At 31.7% G+C, this 17,237-nt stretch overlaps 2 long non-coding RNA genes across 2 annotated transcripts; both read right to left on the bottom strand.

Annotated features, from left to right (window-relative positions):
- Positions 1–7,368: 7,368 nt before the first annotated feature.
- Positions 7,369–16,745, bottom strand: LOC130015205 (uncharacterized). Its single transcript, XR_008790259.1, has 2 exons — positions 15,403–16,745; positions 7,369–7,601 (listed from the first exon to the last, which is right to left on the bottom strand). It is a non-coding gene; the product is annotated as an uncharacterized LOC130015205 (long non-coding RNA).
- On the bottom strand, positions 12,127–14,679 carry LOC126673661 (uncharacterized). Its single transcript, XR_007639349.2, has 2 exons — positions 13,309–14,679; positions 12,127–12,594 (listed from the first exon to the last, which is right to left on the bottom strand). It is a non-coding gene; the product is annotated as an uncharacterized LOC126673661 (long non-coding RNA).
- Positions 16,746–17,237: the final 492 nt, after the last annotated feature.

Here is a 17,237-nt window from a genome sequence, read left to right as displayed (position 1 = left end):
TTCGCGGAATAAAATCATACATTTTAAATTCCGAAACATAAATTCTAGGTCACCCACTTCATGGGACCTCTTTTCCTTTTTCACAACATGTCAACTTTTATAACCCTTTTTCAATTCGTTTTTAGGGTGAGACATGCAAATTTCATTTATGCCACGTCGGGCCCACATATACATTTTGTTTCGATGCCAACAGTTTCATTTACTGTTTTCCACATTTATCTCGGTATCTCAAATACCCGAGAGGCATCACAAAATAACCATAACAAGCATGCATATATAAATATAATAATAACAAAGCGATGATAATTAAACAGAGTATTATCGTGGCAATTCATCGCAAAATAAAGCATGCTAAGGAGTTCCGTCTATCTAGACATTTCTACTGCAACGCTAAGATAGGAAAGTATTTACAAAATACCACATCGCCCAAAATAGAGACTTCATGAAACAAGAATATGAAGCCTCACCAAAATGACAGTCTACGTACCTGAAAAATTGGTACAACAACGGGGTCAGATATACTGGTGAGTTGACATCTTACAAACACACATTAAATAATTTAACTCGTCATAAAATAGATATATTTAAATATATACTACCGGTTCAATCACAGAAACGTTAAAGCTTTTGAAATGAAATGCATTTTCTAATCCATATTCCTCTAAGTCTCCTTTCAGACTTAGAATAATAAACTAGTCGGCTGATCCCGTAGATTCACTCGACTCTAGTTTATTTTCCACTATCCTTTACAGTTCTAAACTTTTGTTTAGACTGTTTCCAACTTTTCTTATGAACTCAACGACCGATAACATTAAGTGTTCCATGACGCCGTTAGTTCTTAAATCAATCGGCCGAACTCTATCGTTCCATCGCCGTTAACTTGTTCGGGGTTCTAGACCGTCGTCTTAGAAGCTCTCCCGCAATGTCTGGACCGTCGTCTCAGACTTCTAGACCGTCGCCTAGATTCACACAGTACACTCCTCTTTACGTAAAAATAAATATGCATGCAATAACTAGTGATCACATAGTCCTATTATAGCCCAAATAGGATGGTACGTTTCATAGACTCATGCCATAATAATTTTACTTACTCAAAATAAATATACGATATATTTAAAATGCTTTATGATATTAATTCCCCACATTAAAGTAATAATTATAATTTTATTACTTTAATGTATGCATGTAATAATGCAAACTCACAGACTGTCGTTCCACAATTATTTACGCACGCTAATCCCCATTTAGCTCCTCGGCAATTATTCAATTATTGCCCCGTGAATGCCTCGCATTCCGAGATTGACCTTTCGTCAATTCTCTAAACGTTTGATAATCAAAACGTTTCCCACTAATCATCACGATCGACATCGTGGCCCGTACACACACTACGTATCGGGTTCAATCTTAGGAATCCAATTAAATTCATAATTTGGTCCATCTAAATTTTAGGTAAATTTTACCATTTTATCCTTTCGGAAAAATTCCCATATTTTAAAAATATTATTCGGTCCTTATAAATTTTCCATATTCCAAAATACTCTTATTTCAAATCCTCTTTTATAAAAATACAATATACATATATACATCCTTTAATTAAAATTTTCCAATTTTAATTAAATAAAACATTAATTAGTTTATATCTAACTAATTAATTCCAACTTATTTAAAAATATGAATCTTTCGGGTCCAAGCCCAAATTAAAAGTTTAGAATCTTAAAAACTTTTAATTAAACAAATTCAAGGTTTCACTTACCTTTTAAGTCCACCAAAAATCCATTTAGGACATATTAGTCCTTATACTTTCAAATCTTGCCTTTTAGTCCCTTTTTACCAAATTTTAATTAATTACTTACCTTATTAACTTTTTAACTTTGGGTCCAAATTATTTAGTCAAGTCTAAATAAAAGTCCAAAGTTCTAGTCCGGGATCTAATTACGGTTTTGGCCCCTTTCTTGGCCTTGGTCCATTTTGGTTCGGTTTCAACCCGACCAAATCTTGGCTCGGTTAAACAGAGACACCGTGCTCCGTTTACCGGCCAGTAGTGGTTCGCCGACCACCACCTCACTCTCTAAACCACCTATACCAAAATTAGCCAATCAATTTCAAATTGAATGAATTTTAACTCTACTAAAATATTTAATCACACTAGATTAAATACACAATACTAACCACATCACAAACAATTAAACAATCATACATCAAATGGCCAACTATTCGGCCAACATATCAAATTTACCATATAACACAATTTTTAACAATTAAACATTTCCATGGCATACTTATTAACTCAACAATTAATCAAGAAATTTAAAAGTAAAAATTTCTTTTAAATCAAGGATCCATTCGGCTTTTAGCCAAAATTTATCATTTCAAATATTTAACCCCCATAACATATAAACATAATTTCAATCTCATCTAATCACCAAATAACATGCCATATAAACAATACAAATCATTTAATTACATTTTCATTTATTCGGCTAACACTATTTATCACTCAAACATATTTTTAAACATTTGCATCCTAGGTATATACCTACACCATTTCATGCAATTCACAACCAACACAATTTATCTAGCAATCTCCATACCATCAACATGTAAACCACAACATATCACTTAAAATTTCTCAATAATATTTTCTAACATATTCGGCCATAACGAAATTAAATCAATATATGCTATAAATTTCTATCATTGATTTCATTTCAACATAGCATGCTACACAACTTAACATATATATATAACATACAAAAATTACCTAAAATATGCCACAAAATCATGGAAGAATTACATACATATATTCGGCATCTCAACCAAAAATCCACTAACACATTTTATCAAACATCAAATCATGCATCATATTTAAATTGATCTTTTAAACAATCTAAATCATCATGTAAACACTTTAATGATCCTAACAAATTATCAAGGAATAGAAAATCACAACACTATTCGGCAATTACAAACTAATTACCCATAAATTTTTATTTCAAAATCTTAGACACATTTCACACATGATCACCCTTTTTAACAACTTTTAAATTCAAAACAATGTATCTCATAAATATTCCCCTTTAACCTTATTATTTTCGGTTTTAAAGAAAATTATTAAATTTTCACACTTTGATCTTTGAAACCTCCAAATTTCTTAAGAAATTTTAAATCACTTTAAATCTTGAAATTTCAAAACCCTACTTCATGAAAAATCATGAAAATATTCGGCCTTTTTAACACCACAATTCAACCCTTTAAATTTTCTTTTTAAAACCCTTAATTTTTCTTAAAAACCAACCTTTTAATACTCAAATATAAATTTCCAGCATTTTTTTTAAAGCTTAGTTTAAACACTTGTTCAAGTTAAAATTTAACACTTAACTACTAGAAAAACTTTGAATCTTTTAAAACCAACTCTTACCCATGTTTAATCTTACTCATTAAAGCCATAATCCTTGATTGCATGTAAGTTTTAAACACTTGAACTAAAATTTTATTAAATCCGAAATTTTCAAAAACAAACAACACCCACATTTTAACCCTCTTAAGAAAATACATTTTGAAAGAAAGATCACACTTTTAAAACTTTAAAGAAACCTTCCATTAAAGCATAAAACCCAAGAAGAAGGAGAAGAATAAGAATTCACAAAACAACAATCACATAACACCCATTTAAAAGCTTTTAATCTTACCTTAACAAGAGCTTGAGTTAAAAAAAATAATGGGTTTGTTATTTTCTTAGGGAATGGTTCGGCCAAGACAAGAGAAAAGAATGACTTTTGGGTTTTCTCTAAAATCTTACTTTTTCTCCTAAGAAAGTGGGGAAGAAAAAGATTTTCCACTTATAACATTTTAGATAGAAAAATTGTGGGGTCTAATTAACCTTTTTTAATTGCAATCATTAGCTCAACTCCTAGGCTACATGCATGTTGACAAGTGTCCAATATGTGTCATCTCACACACACTTGCTTTCTCCCCAAGTTAAGCTAATCTTAGCTTATTTAAATTATTTTTACGGTTTTCGAAGTTCCGTAAAATCTTTCTCGAAAAACGTTTCCGAACTAAATTAATTTCTTATATGATCAAATCTTGAGCAAATATATTTATAATTTATTTTTCTTAACATTTTAATTATTTAAATCGGTTTTATCATTTAATGGCCGAAAATTACGAAAATGCCACCCATGCACAATAAATCAATTTTCGTAGCCATGCACACGTAAACATTTAAATAATTAATCACATATCACAAATAAATCAATCACATGCATTTAAACACCGGAAAAATAATTTCTAAGCCGGTACTCTACCGCCGCTAATTTCCAATTCACCGCATTTTCAAAAATTCCATATTTTGAAAATTAGGGGTATTACATTCACTCCCCCTTATAAAAATTCGTCCTCGAATTTTCATAATCCTTTTTCCTTTCAACTTTATACCTTTCTTTTTCCATTTCCGTAACTCGGAACTTTTTCCGACACAAAGGTACTCTACCTTTCACACCACAACATTTCTTTACGGAAATTCTCACATACTAAGACATACTTGCTAAGGCTATACTTAGTCTTAACTTAAGCATACCACCAAAATAACATCTACCCCAAATCTTAATATTTTCATGGGATTTCTATAGTCAAGTTTAACTAGCTTATGGTTATCACTTAACTACCCAATTATCCTGTATTCAATTAGGATAACCATATAATGTCTATACCATTTTTATCTTCTATTACTTCCTTACTTATTTTAAATGTTTTTCTATAAACTTTCCAAATCATACATATATTTTTCTTTAGAAATAACTCATTCACATTATTCTAAAGATTTTAGAATGTGACACACTTAACCAAATAAAAATTTTAGTTATACAAAATTTTCATTATTTCCGGGAGTACTTACCCGTTTTTACTCACTTTAAAATTCTCCAAAAATTTATTTTTTTTTTTAAATTTTGGCCGACACAACTTTTTCTTGAAAACATAAAATTTTCGCTCATCACTTCTCATATAACCGTAGCTCGGGATAATGACGGCTCTCACTATCAAAGAGTTGCATTTCTCTTTTAAATTTATTTTCATGATGAATGTAAATATTACCTTTATGCATTTTCAAAATTTTACATGCATGCCAAATACTTTATGTTGGGTCCGAGCTTGCTATACCGTTTTTAAATACAAACTTTAAAAATTTCATAGAAAAATTTTCGTAAGTTACTTTTTGGATTTGTACTCCGAGAATAATTAAGATTTTCTTAATCCTAAATTTCTCTTATGATTTCTATTGCCCTTTCTCTTTATTTTATTTCATTATTTTATTTATTTACCGAAAAATTCACATTCCATTCTACAACCGAATTATACTCCATATTTTTTTTTATTTATACTATATTACTCCAATTACTAATTCATTGAGTGAATTTATTTTACTAATTCCATTTTACCTTTTTCATTCATGCTTCATTCTTATTATTTTGTTTTCTACTCATTTTATCATACTATTAATTCTATTTACCCATTATCTAACTTTAAACTTAAAACGTAACTTAATCTTAAAAAATACCTGTCGCTACTCCTGAGATCTAAATCTCACTCCTAATCCAACGGAACATACTCCTCGGGATCCTCCTCCGGGTCTTCTTCCGGATCCTTCTCTTGCTCCTCATCATCGGGTATCATCGCTCCAAAAATAGGATTCTCGGTATAGGGATAAAAATAAGCTTGCGGTGGTGTTCCTCGGGCTAACATATACTCCTCTAATGCTAACGCACGTCCATACAAGTACGGAAGTGGTCTCGCCCTCTCATTCAACAATCCGTAAAACTCATCACCTAAACCGTAAATGAAACGGGAATGAACATCCTCCGTATTCATCATCAAATCCGGTACCGCTGAATTAAACCTCATGAACTCCTCCATATACTCTCGAACCGACTTGCTTCCCCTAGTCAAAGTATCGAGATAACCTCCCAACAACACATACCTATACCTCTCACGGCTCTCGGTTCTAGCCACATCATCTAAGGCTTCGGCAACCCTTTCCTTAGCCTCTATAGCATTCATCTTAGCTTCCTTAAACTTGTCCACTCCCTTGGTGAACCAATCGGCTCTAAAGCTAGGGTTCGGTGGTTGCAACCCAACCGATTCCGATTGAAAGCCATTTCCAATAGCATTACTACCATTTTCAGCATTTGCGGTTTCCGGGGTCACACTTCTCAAAAACTGCTCTACATTCACATTAACCGATCCGGCATCCGCAACATACCGATTCCCTTGTGACATGTTATCCGAAAATCTAGACATACTGTCACAAAATAAAACCCATGTGAATCCCGTGCACATTAAACACACAACAATCACAATTTTCACATTATCACCGAACACATTTCGGTTCAACCAACATATCATGCAAAAATTAAATCACATACTCACTTTGCATATTTTTCACATAGCAATTACACCACAAATTTTCGGTTTCAATAACCCAATCGAATCTCAATTATCAATCACGTAATTGCATATATTCACAAAATCACATTCCCAATTATCACATCAAACAATTGCAATTAATCACCAAATCACATTTTCAAGCATTAAATCACGTAATTGCAATCAATCACAAAATCACATTATCGTTTAACCACAACATCACAAATTCAATTCCTAGGGAACACTACGGAATAGAATTTTGAAAAACGATAACTTAGTCAAGACATGACATCGATTTCCTATTTTGCTGCAGTAGATTTCCTAGGGATACTCATTCCTTCCTAGGAACTCGATAAACAACTCAACTTTTCACATAACGCCACATCATCAAAAATTTTCGATTCGCACATCGAAATAAAATCACAATTTTTCATTTCTCAAAAATTTTCGATTTTCTTTTCGAAAATAAAATCACTTTCTCACGCAATGGCCCAATTAATCAACCATTGCTCTGATACCACCTTTGTCACGACCCGATTCCCGGATCGAGACCGGCGCTAGGGAATGGGAGTGGTTGCTCCGAAACCCGTAGCAAGCCTTAAAATAAAATCCATTTTTCCCATTAAAACAATTTAACTTTTCTTTAAAAAGTTTTCTCATATAAATTTGTTTCGAAATTCACTATAAATTTTTCGCGGAATAAAATCATACATTTTAAATTCCGAAACATAAATTCTAGGTCACCCACTTCATGGGACCTCTTTTCCTTTTTCACAACATGTCAACTTTTATAACCCTTTTTCAATTCGTTTTTAGGGTGAGACATGCAAATTTCATTTATGCCACGTCGGGCCCACATATACATTTTGTTTCGATGCCAACAGTTTCATTTACTGTTTTCCACATTTATCTCGGTATCTCAAATACCCGAGAGGCATCACAAAATAACCATAACAAGCATGCATATATAAATATAATAATAACAAAGCGATGATAATTAAACAGAGTATTATCGTGGCAATTCATCGCAAAATAAAGCATGATAAGGAGTTCCGTCTATCTAGACATTTCTACTGCAACGCTAAGATAGGAAAGTATTTACAAAATACCACATCGCCCAAAATAGAGACTTCATGAAACAAGAATATGAAGCCTCACCAAAATGACAGTCTACGTACCTGAAAAATTGGTACAACAACGGGGTCAGATATACTGGTGAGTTGACATCTTACAAACACACATTAAATAATTTAACTCGTCATAAAATAGATATATTTAAATATATACTACCGGTTCAATCACAGAAACGTTAAAGCTTTTGAAATGAAATGCATTTTCTAATCCATATTCCTCTAAGTCTCCTTTCAGACTTAGAATAATAAACTAGTCGGCTGATCCCGTAGATTCACTCGACTCTAGTTTATTTTCCACTATCCTTTACAGTTCTAAACTTTTGTTTAGACTGTTTCCAACTTTTCTTATGAACTCAACGACCGATAACATTAAGTGTTCCATGACGCCGTTAGTTCTTAAATCAATCGGCCGAACTCTATCGTTCCATCGCCGTTAACTTGTTCGGGGTTCTAGACCGTCGTCTTAGAAGCTCTCCCGCAATGTCTGGACCGTCGTCTCAGACTTCTAGACCGTCGCCTAGATTCACACAGTACACTCCTCTTTACGTAAAAATAAATATGCATGCAATAACTAGTGATCACATAGTCCTATTATAGCCCAAATAGGATGGTACGTTTCATAGACTCATGCCATAATAATTTTACTTACTCAAAATAAATATACGATATATTTAAAATGCTTTATGATATTAATTCCCCACATTAAAGTAATAATTATAATTTTATTACTTTAATGTATGCATGTAATAATGCAAACTCACAGACTGTCGTTCCACAATTATTTACGCACGCTAATCCCCATTTAGCTCCTCGGCAATTATTCAATTATTGCCCCGTGAATGCCTCGCATTCCGAGATTGACCTTTCGTCAATTCTCTAAACGTTTGATAATCAAAACGTTTCCCACTAATCATCACGATCGACATCGTGGCCCGTACACACACTACGTATCGGGTTCAATCTTAGGAATCCAATTAAATTCATAATTTGGTCCATCTAAATTTTAGGTAAATTTTACCATTTTATCCTTTCGGAAAAATTCCCATATTTTAAAAATATTATTCGGTCCTTATAAATTTTCCATATTCCAAAATACTCTTATTTCAAATCCTCTTTTATAAAAATACAATATACATATATACATCCTTTAATTAAAATTTTCCAATTTTAATTAAATAAAACATTAATTAGTTTATATCTAACTAATTAATTCCAACTTATTTAAAAATATGAATCTTTCGGGTCCAAGCCCAAATTAAAAGTTTAGAATCTTAAAAACTTTTAATTAAACAAATTCAAGGTTTCACTTACCTTTTAAGTCCACCAAAAATCCATTTAGGACATATTAGTCCTTATACTTTCAAATCTTGCCTTTTAGTCCCTTTTTACCAAATTTTAATTAATTACTTACCTTATTAACTTTTTAACTTTGGGTCCAAATTATTTAGTCAAGTCTAAATAAAAGTCCAAAGTTCTAGTCCGGGATCTAATTACGGTTTTGGCCCCTTTCTTGGCCTTGGTCCATTTTGGTTCGGTTTCAACCCGACCAAATCTTGGCTCGGTTAAACAGAGACACCGTGCTCCGTTTACCGGCCAGTAGTGGTTCGCCGACCACCACCTCACTCTCTAAACCACCTATACCAAAATTAGCCAATCAATTTCAAATTGAATGAATTTTAACTCTACTAAAATATTTAATCACACTAGATTAAATACACAATACTAACCACATCACAAACAATTAAACAATCATACATCAAATGGCCAACTATTCGGCCAACATATCAAATTTACCATATAACACAATTTTTAACAATTAAACATTTCCATGGCATACTTATTAACTCAACAATTAATCAAGAAATTTAAAAGTAAAAATTTCTTTTAAATCAAGGATCCATTCGGCTTTTAGCCAAAATTTATCATTTCAAATATTTAACCCCCATAACATATAAACATAATTTCAATCTCATCTAATCACCAAATAACATGCCATATAAACAATACAAATCATTTAATTACATTTTCATTTATTCGGCTAACACTATTTATCACTCAAACATATTTTTAAACATTTGCATCCTAGGTATATACCTACACCATTTCATGCAATTCACAACCAACACAATTTATCTAGCAATCTCCATACCATCAACATGTAAACCACAACATATCACTTAAAATTTCTCAATAATATTTTCTAACATATTCGGCCATAACGAAATTAAATCAATATATGCTATAAATTTCTATCATTGATTTCATTTCAACATAGCATGCTACACAACTTAACATATATATATAACATACAAAAATTACCTAAAATATGCCACAAAATCATGGAAGAATTACATACATATATTCGGCATCTCAACCAAAAATCCACTAACACATTTTATCAAACATCAAATCATGCATCATATTTAAATTGATCTTTTAAACAATCTAAATCATCATGTAAACACTTTAATGATCCTAACAAATTATCAAGGAATAGAAAATCACAACACTATTCGGCAATTACAAACTAATTACCCATAAATTTTTATTTCAAAATCTTAGACACATTTCACACATGATCACCCTTTTTAACAACTTTTAAATTCAAAACAATGTATCTCATAAATATTCCCCTTTAACCTTATTATTTTCGGTTTTAAAGAAAATTATTAAATTTTCACACTTTGATCTTTGAAACCTCCAAATTTCTTAAGAAATTTTAAATCACTTTAAATCTTGAAATTTCAAAACCCTACTTCATGAAAAATCATGAAAATATTCGGCCTTTTTAACACCACAATTCAACCCTTTAAATTTTCTTTTTAAAACCCTTAATTTTTCTTAAAAACCAACCTTTTAATACTCAAATATAAATTTCCAGCATTTTTTTTAAAGCTTAGTTTAAACACTTGTTCAAGTTAAAATTTAACACTTAACTACTAGAAAAACTTTGAATCTTTTAAAACCAACTCTTACCCATGTTTAATCTTACTCATTAAAGCCATAATCCTTGATTGCATGTAAGTTTTAAACACTTGAACTAAAATTTTATTAAATCCGAAATTTTCAAAAACAAACAACACCCACATTTTAACCCTCTTAAGAAAATACATTTTGAAAGAAAGATCACACTTTTAAAACTTTAAAGAAACCTTCCATTAAAGCATAAAACCCAAGAAGAAGGAGAAGAATAAGAATTCACAAAACAACAATCACATAACACCCATTTAAAAGCTTTTAATCTTACCTTAACAAGAGCTTGAGTTAAAAAAAATAATGGGTTTGTTATTTTCTTAGGGAATGGTTCGGCCAAGACAAGAGAAAAGAATGACTTTTGGGTTTTCTCTAAAATCTTACTTTTTCTCCTAAGAAAGTGGGGAAGAAAAAGATTTTCCACTTATAGCATTTTAGATAGAAAAATTGTGGGGTCTAATTAACCTTTTTTAATTGCAATCATTAGCTCAACTCCTAGGCTACATGCATGTTGACAAGTGTCCAATATGTGTCATCTCACACACACTTGCTTTCTCCCCAAGTTAAGCTAATCTTAGCTTATTTAAATTATTTTTACGGTTTTCGAAGTTCCGTAAAATCTTTCTCGAAAAACGTTTCCGAACTAAATTAATTTCTTATATGATCAAATCTTGAGCAAATATATTTATAATTTATTTTTCTTAACATTTTAATTATTTAAATCGGTTTTATCATTTAATGGCCGAAAATTACGAAAATGCCACCCATGCACAATAAATCAATTTTCGTAGCCATGCACACGTAAACATTTAAATAATTAATCACATATCACAAATAAATCAATCACATGCATTTAAACACCGGAAAAATAATTTCTAAGCCGGTACTCTACCGCCGCTAATTTCCAATTCACCGCATTTTCAAAAATTCCATATTTTGAAAATTAGGGGTATTACAGGGCGTCCTCCTGGTTGTGCTCATTTCTGGGTGCTTCCGGCGATTCCTCGTTAGATTTTTCTCTGTCAGGACTTTCCTCGTCGCTGGTTTTTTCTCGCTGGTTTCTTGCTTCGTTCCTTTCTTCGTTTCCTCTGGTCCGGGGTTCCTTGCTTTTGTTGTTTTCTGCCCTTGTCTCTCGTCGGCCTGGGTTTGCATTTTCTGTTCTTTCCCTTCTTCTGGGAGCTGTAGGGCTGAAGTTTTCCCTTAGCATTTTCATAGTTTCTTCGTGCCTGTCGTTTGTTCTTTTGGCTTCACTAGCCAATCTGTCAAGATTTGCCTGTACAGATTCTAGTATCTTTTTCAGCATTTCGCTGTGTGGATCTTTGTCACGACCCGATTCTCGGCGTCGAGACCGGCGCTAGGGAATGGGAGTGGTTGCTCCGAAACCCGTAGCAAGCCTTAAAAACACTTTAAAAATCACTTCAAATTTTTCGCGGAATTCAAAACACATTTTCGAACATTTTAAAATCTCCGTTTAAAAACGTTCCGATAAAATCATGATGAAACTTTACAATTAATTTCCTATTTAATTAATGTATTCAAGTTTCATACCCACTACACTGGGGTTAATAATGCGTCTCATTATGCACACACCATCTCATTATGGTGATAACTGCATTTCACTATGCAGACCATTTCATTAAATTAAAACCGTTACTTTTCAATTACTGGTTATCGTTTTGACGCGTATTCCTCGAATACCGTCTTTTACAAAACCGATAACATGCAATCATGCATATAGCCACGCTGGGCCCCATATTATACACATAACATAGTTGCGTACAGTTTCCTTTACACTGTATCTCAAAACTCCCGGTACTACCGTGTACCCGGGTTGCAACTATTTTCCAATACCTTAATGCATGTCGTTAAAATATATTATAATCGTGCGATGAAAACAAAACAGAGTTCATGCGTGGCAAACATTGCAAATACTGACATGCTAAGGCGTCTGTCTATCTATTCTACTGCAGCTCTATAGATCAAGATAAGACCAAATACCATATACGCAAAACGAAGACTTCAAGAATTAAAAAGATGAAGTCTCGTCCAGACACAGGCAATATTCCTGAAAAATAGTTCCACAACGTGGGTCAGATATACTGGTGAGTTTACAACTTACAAACACACATTAAATAATTTAACCCGTTATAAAATAGTCGTATTAAAATATTTAGTACTGGTTCAATCACAGAAACGTAAAGCTTTTGAATGAAATGTTGTTTCTAATCCATATTCCTCTAAGTCTCCTTTCAGACTTAGATTAATAAACTAGTCGGCTGAACCCATAGATTCACTCGACTCTAGTTTATTTTCCACTATCCTTTACAGTTCTAAACTTTTGTTTAGACTGTTCCCAACTTTTCTCATGAACTCAACGACCGATAACATTAAGTGTTCCATGACGCCGTTAGTTCTTAAATCAATCGGCCGAACTCTATCGTTCTGTCACCGTTAACTTGTTCGGGGTTCTAGACCGTCGTCTTAGAAGCTCTCCCGCTATGTCTGGACCGTCGTCTCAGACTTCTAGACCGTCGTCTAGATTCACACAGTACATTCCTCTTTACGTAAAAATAAATATGCATGCAATAACTAGTGATCACATAGTCCTATTATAGCCCAAATAGGATGGCACGTTTCATAGACTCATTCCATAATAATTTTATTTACTCAAAATAAATATACGATATATTTAAAATGCTTTACGATATTAATTTTCCACATTAAAGTAATAATAGTAATTTTATTACTTTAATGTATGCATGTAATAATGCAAACTCACAGACTGTCGCTCCATAAATAATTAAATACGCCACGATGATCCACTATTAGCCACTCGGTCTATTCCAACCGGTGCTCCTTCAATTTGATCCGTCAATAGTTGACTTTCCGTCACATCTATATTCAGGAATCGTGTTAAGTCGATTTCAAAATAGAATTCTAAATCTATTACCGACCTCTAAACACGTAGCCACATAAATACGATATCATATCGTATACAAACAATCATCACATTAAAAACTTTTCACAAAACACTATCATTTTCGGTCGTTATTTCAACGTAACCGATTCACAATTCCTTCTCATTCTCGACTATTCGAGAATTACGAACCTACTCTATCGGGTTCGATTCAGGAAAACACTTGAAATAAATTCAAGGTTCATTCCACATCTATGGACTTTCATAAATAACCACAAATAATTCTTTTTCTTTTATCTCTTTAATTAGTTTCACTAAACTAATCAAATTACCATATTTCCCTTTTATCACATTACCCTTATTCCATTAATTACCGAACTAAATAATATTAAAATTTGGATTTACTTTCAATATTGGGTCTAACCATTCCATAAGATAATTAAAACAACCCTATATTGGCTTAAATTCCCCTTTTGGTTAAAATACTAAAATATCCTCAAACTTTTCAAAATTGACCATTTAGGTCCTTTCGTAAACTAATCGATTTTAAAATCGAGAAAATTACTTAAAATATCCAAAGTCATTCTACTTCAGATTATTAACAAATATAATCTGGAAACTTTGGCTAACATACCATGTAGCCCCTCATAATTTGGAAAACTACAATTTAACCCCAAAACTCTAGTTTTCGGCAAAAACATTCAAATCTTTCCAAAACTTACTAGAATCATTTAAAATCATTCTACATCAGATTATGTACATCTATAATCTGAAATTTTGGTTAAAATACTGACTGGTCCTTTATTTTTACGAAAGTTACATTTTAACCCCTTAACTTTTTAATTTGCTAATCATCTCCAAAATTAACAAAATTCACACCAACTTTTAACCATTCTCAATAAATCTAAGCATGAATATTTAACATGTATAATAAACCATGTAATTATGAATTTACAAAAATAATACCGAACTATCAAACAATTTTCATACAAATTGCTAACATAAAAATCAATATATATATGGCCTCCAATTTTAACAATCTCTACACATTCTTTTCTTTTTTTTACATAATTTAATTTCTCATAACCATACCAACATAAAATTAATTACATGCACAACAATTCTAACAAACAACTATCCACCATAATTCCATATCAAAATTTCACTTTAACACATAAAAATTTCAAAATCATAATCTCTAAGGTATAACATTTTTATTTTCGATTCCCACTTGAAATTATAACATCTAAATATTATTTTCAGATTTAATAAAATAATTATTAGATCTTTAACTTTTTTTTTTTTTTTATCAAGAGTTCAAGAACACTCTAAACCTCAAAATTTCATATTACAATTACTCATGAAATTTTCGGATTTAATTAAATCATGAAAATTCAAAGGATTTTTCTCAAACTTTTAAAGCATAGTCCTTTGAAAAATTCACCATAATTTAAAAATAAATTAAACCCACCACTTTAACAAGTTTGGATTATTTAAGAATCTATTTGCATGTCAATTTACTTAACCAAATTTTTATCTAACATACAACTCAAAACTATTAAAATTTCATAGGGAATTTTCGGATTTAATACCCATTAAAATCATCAAGTTGGTTTCAAGAAATACCCAAAGCATAACATATAGATTAACACCTCAAAATTTGAAAATAATAGATACCCAAGTAGTTGATCATCCTAAATACACTTATTCAAGAAGAAATTTTAAGTTTTTAAAGCTTTGAGTTCATACCCACATAAGAACGAATTTAACACATAAACACCCATAAAGCTTCTACTCACTTATTAACATCAAACTCATAAATTAAAATCAAGTTTTGATACTTTTTAATTAATCCCGAAATAATTATTAATCACTAAATAGAATTCGAAATTAAAACTCAAAACACCATCAAAACCATTTGTAAAGCATGTATAAACTATTAGTACAAGAAAATACCTTGATTTTAAGCTTAAACTTGAGTAAAAATGGTGGTTTATGAGTTTTTGGGGGTGAAGTTTAATGAAAGAGAAAACACAATGAAGAAGATGAAGTTGTCTAACTAAAATAGGAAAATTCTCTTTCCTCTAGAAATATCCGAAAATAGCAAGTCAAAAGCACCCTTTTAATCCCTAACTTTATTTGTTTCTTTAACTATAATCCTTCCATAACTTTATTTAGTAACTTAGTCACCAAGTTGTTTTATCCAAGTGACACATAGCATAACATGTGTCATCTTTAAAGAAAAATCAAACCCTTTTTTAATTCTTTTGTCTCTACACATGACACATGTTTTAACATGTGTCATACTTTTATAAATTCCTTCTTCTTGCATGACACATATATCTACATGTGTCACAATCTCTACAACCCCTTTTTGTTTCCATGACACATGTATCTACATGTGTCACAACCCTTACACCCCATTTGTTCTCCTTTTAGTCTCTACACTATATTTTATAGTATATTTATTTTTATGATTAATTAATTACATACTATTTTAACGGTTTTTAACATAAATAATATTTTCTCGGAAACCAATTCCGATGCATTCTTATTTATTTTAACTTAAAAAGTCAAATTTCATATTTAACCTATTTTACAATATTTTAAAACTCATTTTAAAATATTTTGCATTTATTTACGAAAATGCCACTGCACATAATAAATAGCACGCAATCTATTTCTAACACGTAATCACATAATTCACACAATTTGACTCGATTATGACCTTACATCGTCAAATTGACTTTTCTACTCCCGGCTCATACGTCAACGGGACTAATCTCACCGTCCGATCTTTTAAAATTACATCCTTAAATTTTCGGGGTATTACATTCTCCCCCACTTAAAAACAATTCGTCCTCGAATTGCTTAAAACTCGTTTGTGCTTACCAGTTACTCATTTTAATGTAAAATATAAATCCTTTGCGCTTCCACTGCGCTACTCTGATACTTTACATCTTCTCTTTTCCAATATATAAAATTCTTTCATTGGTCCTTATCTCATTAATTACTTTTACTTTCTCGTTAATGTTTACCGACTCTACCTATCATTTCCACTGCGTTCTCATCCAAATATCACTATCTTTTCTTATTCCCATTTCTTTCACAGTTTTCATATTGACTACATCTTTACAACTCCTTCACTCATCTCTATAATTTCCGAGTTTCACCTGTCAAACTCGTACTTACCACTTTCTTATATCAAATCTTATTCCTTTAGATTTTTCTTACACCATTACGTCACTGTACTTTCTATTTCGTAATGTCCTTAGATTCTCTGCCCCCTTTTTTTTTTTTTTTTTTTTTTCCTCTTTAATCTGAATCAATTTCAGAATTAACTTGTGACGATTCTTTCGCCAAATACACTTCATTACTTCATAACTCCTTAATTCATATGCCAATAATCAATTTCCCACACCGGAACTTACCTCCTTCTACCACAGAATTCTTTCTCTAGGAAATTATAATATTTCCGAGTTAAGAATTTAGTCAATGCTTTTGCGTCACGCGTGAGATTATCCGAAGATTTTGTACTCAACACATTTGCCATAACATTTCCTATTCTGTAATGTTTTTGCAGTGTAATCATAGCTTCGAAATTTTCTAAATCAATTTCTCAGCCTGAGATTCCATTCACTTTAATTCGTGAAAATCTCACCAATTACATCATACAACTCGTGTCTCTATCTTGAGCACACGCATACAACCTTCTACTACCTTTCTAGGCGTCAGAATATATATTACTGGTACCCAATTTTCTTGTCTCCTTATCACATCACTTTCTACTC

This window comes from Mercurialis annua, linkage group LG3 (genome assembly GCF_937616625.2).
Source record: "Mercurialis annua linkage group LG3, ddMerAnnu1.2, whole genome shotgun sequence".
In the NCBI taxonomy this organism is placed as follows: domain Eukaryota; kingdom Viridiplantae; phylum Streptophyta; class Magnoliopsida; order Malpighiales; family Euphorbiaceae; genus Mercurialis; species Mercurialis annua.
This window is presented reverse-complemented; position numbering and strand designations above follow the sequence as displayed.